Source organism: Pristiophorus japonicus, chromosome 5 (genome assembly GCF_044704955.1).
Source record: "Pristiophorus japonicus isolate sPriJap1 chromosome 5, sPriJap1.hap1, whole genome shotgun sequence".
In the NCBI taxonomy this organism is placed as follows: Eukaryota; Metazoa; Chordata; class Chondrichthyes; family Pristiophoridae; genus Pristiophorus; species Pristiophorus japonicus.
In genome coordinates, this window is record NC_091981.1 from 136,948,682 (window position 1) to 136,963,935 (window position 15,254).

A 15,254-nucleotide genomic window follows, 5' to 3' on the forward strand; every position below is an offset into this window, starting at 1 on the left:
GCCAAGACAGAGGCTATCAGGAACGCGTCTAGGCCACAGAACGTCATGGAGCTGCGATCGTTCCTGGGACTCCTCAACTATTTTGGTAACTTCCTACCGGGGTTAAGCACCCTCTTAGAGCCCCTATATGTGTTATTGCTTAAAGGTGAGAACTGGGTATGGGGAAAAAAACAAATAATTCCTTTTGAGAAAGCCAGAAACATTTTATGCTCCAACAAGCTGCTTGCATTGTATAACTCGTGTAAAAGACTTGTGCTAGCATGTGATGCATCGTCGTTCGGAGTTGGGTGTGTATTACAACAAGCTAATGTTGCGGGGAAGTTGCAACCTGTCGCCTATGCCTCCAGGAGCTTGTCTAAGGCCGAGTGGGCCTATACCATGATTGAGAAAGAGGCATTAGCGTGTGTGTTCGGGGTAAAGAAAATGCATCAGTACCTGTTTGGCCTCAAATTTGAGCTGGAAACCGATCACAAGTTGCTCATATCCCTGTTCGCTGAAAACAAGGGGATAAATACTAATGCCTCAGCGCGCATGCAAAGGTGTGTACTCGCGCTATCAGCGCATAACTATACCATCCGCCACAGGCCAGGCACCGAGAACTGTGCGGATGCTCTCAGTCGGCTACCATTGCCCACCACGGGGGTGGCAATGGTGCAGCCTGCAAACTTGTTGATGGTGGCGCAGCCCGCAGACTTGTTGATGGTCATGGAAGCGTTTGAAAATGATAAATCACCTGTCACGGCCTGCCAGATTAGGACTTGGACCAGCCAAGATCCTCTGCTGTCCCTAGTAAAAAACTGTGTACTGCATGGGTGCTGGGCCAGCATCCCCGTTGAAATGCAAGAGCTAATCAAGCCGTTCCAGCAGTGAAAGGATGAGTTGTCCATTCAGGCAGACTGGGGTAACCACGTAGTGCTACCCAAAAAGGGCAGGGAGACGTTCATCTCGGATCTCTACAGCACACACCCGGGTATAGTAATGATGAAAGCGATAGCCAGATCCCACGTTTGGTGGCCCGGTATCGACTCTGACTTACAGTCCTGTCTACGGCAATGCCGCATGTGTGCTCAGTTGAGCAACGCGCTCAGAGAGCCACCACTAAGTTTGTGGTCCTGGCCCTCCAGACCATGGTCGAGGATCCATGTCGACTATGCGGGCCCATTTCTCGGTAAAATGTTCCTGGTGGTAGTGGATGCTTTTTCAAAATGGATTGAATGTGAAATAATGTCGGGAAGCACCGCCACCACCACCATTGAAAGCCTGAGGGCCATGTTTGCGACCCACGGCCTGCCTGACATACTGGTCAGTGACAACGGGCCATGTTTCACCAGTGCCGAATTTAAAGAATTCCTGACCCGCAATGGGATCAAACATGTCACCTTGACCCCGTTTAAACCAGCCTCCAATGGGCAGGCAGAGCGGGCAGTACAAACAATCAAACAGAGCCTTAAACGAGTCACAGAAGACTCACTCCAAACCCGCCTGTCCCGAGTACTGCTCAGTTACCGCCCTAGTGGGGTACAGCAACGTTCTTTGCTGGGGTCCCAGCTGTTTACATTGTACATTAATGATTTAGACGAGGGGATTAAATGTAGTATCTCCAAATTTGCGGATGACACTAAGTTGGGTGGCAGTGTCAGCTGCGAGGAGGATGCTATGAGGCTGCAGAGTGACTTGGATAGGTTAGGTGAGTGGGCAAATGCATGGCAGATGAAGTATAATGTGGATAAATGTGAGGTTATCCACTTTGGTGGTAAAAACAAAGAGACAGACTATTATCTGAATGGTGACAGATGACGAAAAGGAGAGGTGCAACGAGACCTGGGTGTCATGGTACATCAGTCATTGAAGGTTGGCATGCAGGTACAGCAGGCGGTTAAGAAAGCAAATGGCATGTTGGCCATCATATCGAGGGGATTTGAGTACAGGTGCAGGGAGGTGTTGCTACAGTTGTACAGGGCCTTGGTGAGGCCACAGCTGGAGTATTGTATACAGTTTTGGTCTCCTAACTTGAGGAAGGACATTCTTGCTATTGAGGGAGTGCAGCAAAGGTTCACCAGACTGATTCCTGGGATGGCGGGACTGACATATCAAGAAAGACTGGATCAACTGGGCTTGTATTCACTGGAGTTCAGAAGAATGAGAGGGGATCTCATAGAAACGTTTAAAATTCTGACGGGTTTAGACAGGTTAGATGCAGGAAGAATGTTCCCAATGTTGGGGAAGTCCAGAACCAGGGGTCACAGTCTAAGGATAAGGGGTAAGACATTTAGGACCGAGATGAGGAGAAATCTTTTCACCCAGAGAGTGGTGAACCTGTGGAATTCTCTACCACAGAAAGTTGTTGAGGCCAATTCACTAAATATATTTAAAAAGGAGTTAGATGTAGTCCTTACTACTAGGAGGATCAAGGGGTATGGCGAGAAAGCAGGAATGGGGTACTGAAGTTGCATGTTCAGCCATGAACTCATTGAATGGCGGTGCAGGCTCGAAGGGCCGAATGGCCTACTCCTGCGCCTATTTCTATGTTTCTATGAGACCCCACTCATTCACAGGGGTGCCCCCGGCTGAGCTACTCATGAAAAGGACACTTAAAACCAGACTCTCACTGGTTCACCCCAACCTGCATGATCAGGTAGAGAGCAGGCGGCAACAACAAAATGTAAACGATGGTCGCGCCACTGTGTCACGGGAAATTGATCTGAATGACCCTGTGTATGTGCTAAACTATGGACATGGTCTCAAGTGGATCGCGGGCATGATGATAGCTAAAGAAGGGAGTAGGGTGTTTGTAGTCAAACTAGACAATGGACAAATTTGCAGAAAGCACCTGGACCAAACGAGGCTGCGGTTCACAGACTGTCCTGAATAACCCACAGCAGACACTACCTTTTTCGAGCCCACAACACACACCCAAAGAATCAACGACACCACGCCGGACCAGGAAATCGAACCCATCACGCCCAACAGCCCAGCAAGGCCAGGCTCATCCGGCAGCCCTGCAGGGCCAACAACACACCAGCCCAGCGAGGGCACAGCCATCACAGCAGAACAGACATTTGTACCGAGGCGGTCCACCAGGGAAAGAAAGGCTCCCAACCGCCTCACCTTGTAAATAGTTTTTACTTTGACTTTGGCGGGGAGTGATGTTGTGTATCTGTAAAGCATGCACTCCCATGTTCCGCCACCAGGGAGCGGATCCCCTGAAGTTCCAAGGAATCCCAGCAAACCCTTGGGAGCACTGTATATAAGCCGGCCCCTTAGGCCTGTTCCTCACTCTGGAGTGTCTTAATAAAGACTGAGGTCACTGTTACTTTAACCTCCCTGCGTGCAGCCTCATCTGTGTTAGGAACACAATAGTCTTGCCTTGGGCCGCGCTGCTGGCTGAAAAAAAAAATAGGTTTTAGAGGAGAAGTGGGTGTTAGAGTCACAAGGTGATTCCAGCGCTACACACAGCATATGCACGACAAAAGCACCACCGCTATCAAGATCATCACAGACATCAAATTTCATGACCAACACATGGTGCATTGCAATGATTTTCATTAGGCCAGCATTATTTCTAGGACAATTTTAGAAATCATCTATCATATATGATTGTTCGGATATGAGTGGGTGTGGCATCTATTGACTTTACATCACACAATGGTGTCAAATTTACTCACGTCGCTTAACTTCAAGGTCTGCAGATGCTTCCATGGCTGTCCCGGGGTGCTTCCCCACGAATGTGATCACCCGCTCCTCCATGTCAGTGATGTCGTTGACAACTGCCGTCGCCTCTGCACGGACCTCATCGTCGATAGCTTCTTCTGTAAAAGGTGACAGGACGACATGGAATGACATCATTGCGTGATATCATTGCTAGGTGCTGTCACTGAGACTGATACAAAACATAACCGACAGATGTAATCATGATTATTATGATAATTATCACTCTTTACCTAAAAACGTGCACCGTGACCGCAGGCTTTGACTACAACATTCTCGGTAAAAGTGGAAGACCTCACATCTGCTGATAGTCACTCATGACTGTTACAAATCAAGTTATATAAATACATAAATATATGTAAATAAATGTAACACTCTTGCGGATCCCACAAAGTTGTTCCATAGTTTGCAGCATTGATTTCCCTCACACACCTCGTTGGTCGCCGACGAGACCACCTCTCCTATCTCGGCTCATATCTTCTGGTAGGCCTTTGGGGTGGGCTTCCCACGCCCTCCTTGTGTCAAATCACCCCAGCATAACTTGACCTCCTGCAGGAGGGAGGCATTTTCCTCGTCCGAGAATCTCCTCGCTCTTTAGCACACTCCAATGTGCTCCTCTCCCAGCTCACTGCTCTCGCCAGCATCAGTCTCTACAGCGTGCTGTCGCCTCCTCCTCTAACTACATTATAGGCCCAATTCGGGCAAATTTTTGGCTGGTAAGAGCTAATTTTTGTTTCCCTATTTGCTCTAAAGCTCTAAACTTTCCCTCCTTTCTCCCAAAGCAGCCACATCATGCCCTCACACACCTTCAGTCCCCCTCAGCTCCCTCTCTCTCTATCTCCTCTTCTACGCATGTCATGATGACCCTTGGCCTCCTGAATCGTGGGAATCGAGCATTGCCATGCCGTTGCTAAGGATGGCGACACTTTACGGCAGAAGGTCAAAGAGATTTAACTCTACCGCCCATTTCATATTGCTCGCGGTAACGCCCAATTTAAAAATTGGGACTAAGGACTTTGAAAATGGGTGAGAAGCCGGTGATCTGAAAACCCATTTTTACCGCCCATGCCGGAAATAACACCCATTTTTGGGCGATCTGCACAAAAGAGTAAAATCTAGCCCCATGTGGAAGATTTTAACTGAAGAGTGGGAAATTATTGCAAGCTGAAAAATGCAAGAGGGCCATTCTCCGCGCAAAGGCTAAAGATGCATTGGAGGGAGAAAGATGCACTAGATATTTTGTAGAGCAAAAGAAGTTGCGACAAAGGGTATCATTATTTGGAGAGTTGAAGGTTGGGAAAAAGGTCATTAATGAAAGTCGGGAGATTATGGAGGCAGCTCGTAGCTTTTATCAAGAGTTATATACAAAAGAAGACAATTCCAAGTTGGTGATGGAGACGGTTAGTGCTTTTATTGAAGAGGGTTTAAAGGAGGATGAGAGATACATGTGCGACAAAGAAGTAGAAATAGCGGAAATAAAAGTAGCAATAAGTGGAATGAAGGGAGCGGCGGAGTTGGGGGTGGGTGGCGGGCGGGAAGGTCAGGGTCCGATGGATTGAGTGCAGAATTTTATAAAGAATTTTTAGAGATTTTGGGCTAGACTTTCCATTAGTTTTGCATCGCTACCGCCCACTTAACGTCTATTTTAACGCTGAGATGAGGTATCCCGCCCTGATATTGCCCATTTCGCAAAAAAATGGAAATTAACGCCCATTTATCGTTCACTTATCGCCCAGCGTTACTTTCAGCATTTAGTTAACGTCGAGAATTATTAATACCGCCCACCCATTTTTTCTTGCCGTAAACATCAGAAAAATGGAAACTAATGCCCAGGATGGCAGGAATGACATATGAAGAAAGACTGGATCTACTAGGCTTATACTCATTAGGATTTAGAAGAATGAGAGGGGATCTCATAGAAGCATATACAATTATGACGGGACTTGACAGGTTAGATGCAGGAAGAATGTTCCCGATGTTGGGAAAGTCCAGAACCAGGGCTCACAGTCTAAGGATAATGGGTAAGCCATATAGGACCGAGATGAGGAGAAACTTTTTCACCCAGAGAGTGGTGAACCTATGGAATTCTCTACCACAGAAAGTTGTTGAGTCAAGTTCGTTGGATATACTCAAGAGGGAGTTAGATATGGCCCTTACGGCTAAGGGGATCAGGGGGTATGGAGAGAAGGCAGGAGTGAGGTACTGAAGTTGCATGATCAGCCATGGTCATATTGAATGGTGGTGCAGGCTCGAAGGGCCGAATGGCCTACTCCAGCATCTATTTTCTATGTTTCTATGTTTCTATAATATCGGCGAGCGTTACTTTCGGCATCTCGCCCACACATCGCCGAAAATATCGCTCGCCGAAACAAATGCTGAGAAAAAGTTGCTCTCGCCTGAACTAAACCCAACGGTATGAACAACATGTTGTAAATCGGAGGAGTTTTCATAAAAAAGGCTTCTTCAACTTCTGGAGAATTTTGATGTAATGTAGAGTTATAAGGTGATTTGAACATCTGAACAAACATCTTATCATACTGTGGACGAATTGAATTTATTTTATTTGTTTTAGTAGATAAATTTATTGTTTGTGAACAATAGGTCTAATACTGATAGTTATTGTAATGGGGCCTGTAATTTCTCAGCCTGTCTTGATGAGTATGCACATGCTGTAGACTAGAGATGGCAGAAGGTTCATTGAAGAGCATTATGTGCCCAGTCAAGGAGGTGGCAGACTGCTGAGGAGGAGGAGGATGAGAACATACACCCGACGCACTTACCCGGAGAAGCGGTCTTATCTGAGAAAATGCGCAATAATGTTATGTAAGTTCAAATAAATTTAGTATGTGTATTAAGTCATAATTAGAACTGAACAAAACACCCCACTCTACCCTGCCCCCACCCCACCCCACAACAAAATTAAAATATTTATATGATTTATTACATTTTTAACACTTCCATCAAGATTTCAAACACAGAGAACACAAATGCAAAAAAACAAGGTACCCTCCTCCCCCTCCCCCCTTCCCCCAAACCTCCCAACAAAATAGCAACAACAACGACAACATTAAAATACTCTCACAAATACAACTCCTGCGGCCATGCACCTCATTTTACTTTCCCCCCACCACTTCTCCTCCCCACCTGTACCCCTTCCCCTTCCCCTCCCGACTCCAAGCCGCCTTGCCGAAGTGCTCCTCAGGCACTGCTTCATTGGGGAGGATGACGGCAGATCCGCTGGTTGGCTGCATGCTGGAGAGGACGGTCCTGAGGAGGGAACAGCCTCTGAACCAGAGGCAAGAGCTTCCTCCTGGCTCGCATGTATCGTTGGCAATGGGGTGTGGCATCTTGGGGTTCAGTGTCGCATTCCGGGACCACTGGTAGCCTTGTGGCACCAGTGTTCCTGGCTATCACCTCCAGGGCCACCACTATCCGCGGCACGTTCTCTGTCATGATTGCGGACATGGTGGACAGCTGTTGGAATATGCCCCCCATTGTCTGGAGGATCTGCTGACCTATTTCAACACTCCTCCTGCACAAATTAACCATATCCCCGATTAGATCTGCCGCTCGTGGATCACTCCTGTTGCATCGAACCAACCTCCGCGGGGTTGGCGCCGGCATGGGGGTGCCCTGAGGCAAAGTACTTGGGCCCGCTACCTCCCCGGTGGAGGAGGACATGGCCGCAGGAGCACTAAATGTCATCGGGGTTGTAGAGATGATGGAGCTTGTTGCTGCAGGCTCCTCAAACTCTGCACTGTCGTCAGAGGAGAAGGCACCCTGCAGCTCCACGGGCGAGATTCGGGGCTCCTCACCATCAGAATGATGATCCCTCGCCGAGGCCGCCGCCGGATCCGCACCTTGCCTCGGTGGTGTTGCCTGTGACTGTGCTCTTGACTGAGCTGCAAAACATAAATGAGGTTATTGGAGGAGAAGCGGGTGTTCGGGTCACAGTGTGATTCAAACGCTACACACAGCATATGCATGACAACAGCACTACCACTATCAAAATGATCACAGACATCACATTTAATGCTCTCTCTCTCTCCTCTTCTGCGCATGTATTGATGACCCCTGACCTCCTGAAATGTCAGAAAAGACCATTGCCATGGCGTTGCTATGGGCACCGACATTTTACGGAAGAAGAAAAAAAAATTACCGCTAACACCCATTTCACATCGCTCCCGCTAACCCCCATTTTATAAAGTGGAAATTACGGGTTTTGAAAATGGGCGGTAATCCGGTGGTCTGAAAACCCATAATAAACGCCAATGTTGGAAATAACGCCCATTTTTGCGTGATCTGCATAATAATAGAATGTCTAGCCCCATAAGTCCATTGATCTTAGAGGTTGTTAAGGAGATTAAAATTAAGGGAAGCCTGACCCCATCTATGAGGAGAGGTATCATAAGCTTAGCTTATAAAAATAAAGGCGATAGAAGGGATCTGAAGAATTGGAGGCCCATCACATTATTAAATGTGGATTATAGGATCTTGGCAAGGGTTATGGCAAATCGTATGAAGGAGGTGATGCCGCAGATAATTTTTCCCTCTCAGTCCTATGGAATCATAGGTCGGACATCGCTGACTCTTTGGTCTCAATCCGAGATGCGATAGAACTCATGGAAGAGAGTGGGAGGGAAGCTGATGTGCAAAAGATGGATCAAGAGAAAGCCTTTAATAGAATCTCTCCTGAGTTTTTAGTGATGGTTTTGGAAGCATTTGGTTTTGGGAAAAATTCATTGAGTGGATAAGGATTTTTTATTCAAACACATTTAGCTGTGTTAAATGTAATGCTTTTTTTATCCAAGTATTTTCCAATACAAAGATCAGTGAGACGGGGTTATCCCCTGTCCCAATTGTTGTACACATTGCGAACAGAACCATTAGGTTACTTGATGTGAAAGGAACAAGGCAGTGGCGGGATTGCAGTCCCCAGTTCCGGGCAGGTGTCGGTGATACCTGTAAACCAATATGCAGATGACATGACCTTAACGTTGAGAGATGGGGAGTCAGTGAGGAAAGCTATGGGAGTAGTGGAGGAGTATTGTAGAGCTTCAGGAGCCAGAGTAAATTATAATAAGTCCCAATGCCTGGTTGTGGGAAGGAATAGGGGGGAATGGTTGGAGGAAAGCACTTTTAAGGTGGTGGAGGTTTTAAAAGTTCTGGGTGTGCATATGGGGTGCAAGAAGGATTGGGATGAAGTAGATCGACTAATTTGGGAACCAAAGGTTATGAAAATTAAAAAGATTTTGCGAAGATGGGAAAGAAGGTGGTTGAAAGTGCAAGAAAGAGCGACAGTAGTGTCAGCTCTCCTACTGTGTAAACTATGGCACTTATTGATGTTGGAGGATATTCCTGAGTAGGCGGAAAAATCTATCCGAGAGGCTTGTGTAAAGTTTTTATGGGAAGGGAAACCAGCCTTGGTTGCTTACAATGCAATCATTGGACAGCAAAATCAGGGAGGATTCAATTTCCCAGATATTGATTTGAAGAAAAAATCCTTTAGAATTAAATGGGTGAAGAGATTTCTTCAGAAGTCAAATACAAGTTTTTGGAAGAGTTGTTTCCAGCATTTTTTTAAATTAAGTGAGATAGGAGGACAGAGAATATTTTATATGGAATACAACAATATGTTTTTGAAATCGATTAAACCTCTCCCTAGGTTTTATAAGGGGGATGTAGAAACTTGGGCTCAATGTTTTTAAAGTGTGCAGTTTATGCCCAAAGGTGCTGAGGAATTTTTAGAACAGCCCTTATTTTTGAACAGGTGGATCAACATTGAAGGAGAGGTATTATTTAATCAAGCTTTTATAAAAGCTGGTATTATATACGTGAAAGATGTATTATATGTGGTAATTCCAGGTTGGTTGCTGGAAGCGGTAAGGAGGGTTACGGTCGACGAAATTGATGGCCTTACTGCCGCTGACATTCCTCTGGTCGAACCACCCAGTGCCACTTTCGTCGTGGCCTGGAGCGAGTGGGAGGGTAGAGCTGCCGGGAAGCGCCTGCTGACATTAACGCGTAAGTAGACTCCTGCCCACCGAAATGCAATAATCATGCGGCAGGAGTCGGCTGGAGTCGGCGGCAGGACGGCGGTGCACCACTGAATGCAGGCAGCTCTGTCCTCATCGATAAGTGTGAAGATGCTGTAAAAAGGTTAGTAAATTTTATTTAAATTATTTCTTTACAGGTACTTACCTAGATGGGGTCCCCAGAAGGTTTTTGATGATTTGATGCTTTTTATTTTTAGTTCTTCGACCCTCCGTGAGCCCGACTCCATCTTCAGTGGCACTTGGATGGCAAGCGCATTTGCCGCTAAGAATGAGAGCTCCCGCTAGCTGCCGACCAGATTGGTGGCATTCATCGCAGATTTCCCGCTCGCCAACTTTCGAGGGACCTGGGTGATGAAAACCCTGCCCAAAGAATGGTCAGGGACCTCGGTGGCCATCGGCGGTCCTTTGGGCGACACTTGGGCGGGTGGAGGTCTTCATCAATTTCAGGTCCATGGTTCTGAGGAGAATCAGGAGGTGGAGGGAAAAGCAATTAAGATCAGATATGAGAAGATTGTGAGGGCAATGCCACAGGATTGGACGGAAGAAATAAATACTCAAATCTCCACAGGAGGTATAATGCGTCCTGCTTTTCCAAGCTTTCCGCTGGAGAAAGGAGAGGAGTTGGTCCAAGTTGACAACTGTAATACTCTAGATTTCTATGGGGTATTAAGTGAAGGTGGCAACTTGCCCAGTGTGTGGGACGTAGAATGGGACTCTGTCCCATTTGCTGGTGTTATGTCCGCAGTTAACGGATATTAAGTACTATGTTTGACAGATGTGTGAAGTTTTCTTGCTGGGTGAGAACCGAAGAGCAAGAATGGGAATCCCGTGGGACTCAATTTTGAGATGGGGATTGCAGGAGAGTCTGCCCAGTCTAGCGGAGTGGCAATTAATTTAATGTTCAGTTTGGCTAGACTTGTGATTATGCAAAGGTTATGCTCTGTAGATGTTTTATTCAGAAAAAAAATTAAAGGTGGTATTTAATAATCAATTTGTAAAGTAAAATAGATTATTATATGTTACAGGAGACAAATTAAACTTTAGGTTTTGATGTTAATATGTGTTGGAGCAACAGCTGTACAGAGGAGCAAAAAGGATTTGTAGGATACAATGGAATGATCATTGATATGTCCTTACTATACAGTATAAATGCACACGAGGCCTATACTTCAGAGAAGGTCACTATCTGACCAGTTACCTTTATTACCAAGACCTCAAGTGATGAAGGTGGGTGGAGCTTCCCCTTTTATACCTGGAAGTCCAGGTTAGGAGTGTCTCCCACAAGTTCACCCCCGTTGTGGTCAATGTTCTCAAGGTTTACAACTTAGGTCAGCTTATACATGGGTTACAATGATAATTGAATACATGACATCACCTCCCCCGCAAAGTCTTATTGGGATCACAGGTTAAGTCTCTCTGGTGGTTTACGCTCCCTTGTAGAGAGCCTGAATTGGGGCTCTGGTTGTTGGGCGCTGGCCTGAGTGTCTGCTGTTTGCGGTGCCGCAGGCCTGTCCGGACTGCCCACAGTGACTGGGCTCTCCTCCACTTGGTTCTGGTGTTCAGTCACCCGTGGTGGAGTAAACTCTACGTCATGTTCTTCCTTTGCTTCTTCCATGAGGTTGCTGAACCTCCTTTTAGTTTGATCCATGTGTTTGCGGCAGATTTGTCCATTGGTAAGTTTAACTACAAAACCCAATTCCCCTCTTTGGCAATCACAGTGCCTGCAAGCCATTTGGGCCCTGCAGCATAATTAAGGACAAAAACAGGGTCATTGACATCAATACATCGCACCCTCGCATTCCTGTCATGGTAGTCACATTGTGACTGACGCCTGCTCTCAAAGATTTCTGTCATAGTCGGGTGTATAAGGGATAACCTGGTTTTGAGCATCCTTTTCATTAGCAGCTCTGCGGGTGGAACCCCTTTGAGCGAGTGTGGTCGGGATCTATTGGCCAACAGGAGGCGTGATAAGCGGCTTTGTAGGGAACCCCCTTGGATTCTGAGCATCCCCTGTTTGATTATCTGCGCTGCTCGTTCCGCCTGGCCGTTTGAGACCGGCTTGAACGGTGCTGTTCTGACATGGTTGATTCCATTGCCTGCCATGAAGTCCTGGAATTCAGTGCTTGTGAAGCATGGGCCATTGTCACTGACCAAGACATCTGGTAGACCATGGACGGCGAACATTGTCCGTAGATTTTCTACCATGGCAGAGGATGTGCTTGAATTTAAAATGGCACACTCAATCCATTTGGAGTAGGCGTCTATTACAATCAAAAACATTTTTCCCATGAAAGGGCCTGCGTAGTCCACATGGATGCGTGACCATGGCTTGGCGGGCCAGGACCAGGGGCTAAGGGGGGCTTCCCTGGGTGCGTTGCCCAGCTGAGCACACGTGTTGCACCTGCGAACACAAAGTTCCAGGTCTGCATCTATCCCTGGCCACCAAACGAGTGACCTGGCAATTGCCTTCATCATGACAATGCCCGGGTGCTCATTGTGAAGTTCTCTGATAAACACCTCTCTGCCCCTCTGAGGCATGGCTACTCAGTTTCCCCACAGTAGGCAATCGGCCTGAATCAAGAGTTTATCCTTGCGCTTATGAAATGGTTTAAATTCCTCAGGGCATGCCCCGTACGTGGCTGCCCAGTCCCCATTCAGGACATATTTCTTAACTAAAGACAGTAGCGGGTCTTTATTTGTCCAGACTTTAATCCGACGGGCTGTCACAGGTGAGCCTTCACTTTCGAAAGCTTCAACAGCCATGACCATCTCAGCATCATGCTCAGTTGCCCGCTCAGTGGTGCATCGGCGCAGTTTTCAGTGCCCAGTCTGTGCCGAATTGTGTAGTGACAGGCGGCTAACCGTAAGTCCCCACCTCTGTATGCGGGCCGATGCATTCGCATTTATGGCCTTGTTGTCAGCCAAAAGGGACGTTTGTGATCTGTCTTCAGCTCAAATTTCCTGCCAAACAGGTACTGGTGCATATTTTTTACTGCATATACACATGCTAGCACTTCCTTTTCTACCATCCCATAGCCCCTTTCTGCCTGGGACAGACTTCTGGAGGCATAAGCTACCGGCTGTAACTGACCATTGGCATTCACATGCTGCAACACACACCCGACCCCATAGGACGACGCATCGCACATTAGAACAAGTTTCTTACACAGGTCATATGACGTTAACAGTTTGTTGGAGCATAACAAGTTGTGTGCTCTATCAAAAGCCCTTTCCTGGCTGTCCCCCCAGAACCAATCACGACCTTTGCGTAGGAGCACGTGTAGCAGCTCTAACAGCATGCTCAATTTGGGAAGAAAGTTACCAAAATAGTTCAGGAGCCCCAGGAACTAACGCAGCTCCGTCGTGTTACAGGGTCTGGGTCTCTCTGGATCACTTCCGTTTTGGACACAGTGGTTCTGGTCCTGTCTGCTGCTACCCTCCTCCCCAGGAATTCTACCTCTGGAGCGAAGAAGATGCACTTCGCCTTTTTCAGTTGCAGCCCTACCCGGTCTAGTCTGCGTAGCACCTCCTCCAGGTTGTGGAAGTGTTCTTCAGTATCACGACCTGTGATGAGGATGTCGTCTTGAAAAACCACCGTCCTTGGAATCGACTTGATGAGGCTTTTCATATTTCGCTGAAAGATTGCAGCGGCCGAACGAATCCCAAAAGGACATCTGTTATACTCAAACAACCCCTTGTGTGTCGTGATGGTGGTCAGCTTCTTCGACTCACTCGCCAGCTCCTGGGTCATGTAAGCTGAAGTCAGGTCCAATTTTGAAAAAAGTTTGCCACCAGATAGCGTCGCAAAGAGGTCCTCTGCTCTCAGTAACGGTTACTGGTCTTGGAGTGACACCCGATTGATGGTGGCCTTGTAATCGCCACATATCCTGACCGACCCATCCGCCTCGAGCACCGGCATGATCGGGCTCCCCCAGTCACTGAATTTGACTGGCGAGATGATGCCTTCCCTCAGCAGGCGGTCCAATTCGATTCGATCATTTCCCGCATCACGTACGGCACCGCTTTGGCCTTGTGGTGTACTGGCCTGGTGTCCGGGTTTATGTGAATCCCTACCTTGGCCCCCATGAAAGTGCCGATGCCAGGTTGAAATAATGAGTCAAATTTGTCCAGGGCCTGTGTGCATGATGCTCGCTCCACAGAAGAAATTGCTTTGACATCGCCCCATTTCAAGTTCATGACAGCAAGCCAACTCCTCCCCAGGAGTGCGGGACTATCGCCCGGGACAATCCAGAGTGGCAACCTGTTCTCCAAATCTTTATGGGTCACGACTACTGTGGCGCTGCCTAGCACCGGAATGATCTCCTTTGTATATGTCCGTAGCTGTCCATCAATCAGCAATAATTTTGGCCTCCTGGCCTTGGACACCCACAACCTTTCGAACTGTTTGATACTCATCATGGACTGGTTGGCCCCCGTGTCTAGCTCCATTAATACTGGGATGCCATTGAGGAGCACTTTCATCATTATTGGTGGCGTCATGGTATATGAACTGTATATGTGCTCCACATGAACTCGCTGAACTTCAGCTTCCAGCGATTTCCCACAGTATTCATTTGACCTCGTAGGACTTACATCGGGCCCATCCTCCTCGTGCATCAACCTGGCTGCAGGCTTTCTGCACATATGCGCCAAGTGACCGCTGACATTGCAGTTTCTGCAGGTATATTGCTGTTACCTGCAAGCTCTGGCTGGGTGTTTGCCTCCACACCTCCAACATGAGCTGGAGGCCCTGTTGTTGGAAACAAAAGTTCCATTACCAGTCGATCGTCTCTGACTGTCTCTGTAACTGTCCTTAAGCGCACCATTAACAGGTGTTGATGGCCCCATTACTGGCCGCATTGTTCATTGCGATGGCATGAATCGTCGTTCAGCTAGCCATTGTCTCTGTTGAATTCCCCCTTTGAGTTCGACTAGATGCTGGGGCATGTCCGATTGCCCTTGTCTACCTAGAGAACTGTGTGCCATGTTTACAATGTTGACTCCCTGGTCGTTTGCCGCATTTGAGCCAAGATTTTTTGTCATACATCATTCTGGTCTCTTCCTCCCCTGAGATAAATGTCTGGCCTATCCAAGGTCAAGTCTTCGGTCTCAATCAGTTTCCTGAAAACCCCAGCGTGCCGGATGCCCTCAATAAAAAAGTCTCACAGCATCTCCGCTCTGCATGCATCTGTGAACTTACATAGGCTCGCCAGTCGCCAGAGATCTGCCATGAAGTCAGGAACGCTTTGCCCTTCTTGCCGCTGGTGTGTGTAAAACCGGTGTCTCGTCATGTGCATGCTGCTCGCTGGTTTAAGGTGTTCCCCGATCAACTTACTGAGCTCTTCAAACCTCTTGTCTGCCGGCTTCTCTGGCGCTAGAAAGTCCTTCATCAGGGAGTACGTTCTGGATCTATAAACCATCAGGAAATGAGCCCTGCGTTTGTCGGCCGAATCCTGTCCCAACCATTCCTTAGTGAAAAAACTTTGCTGT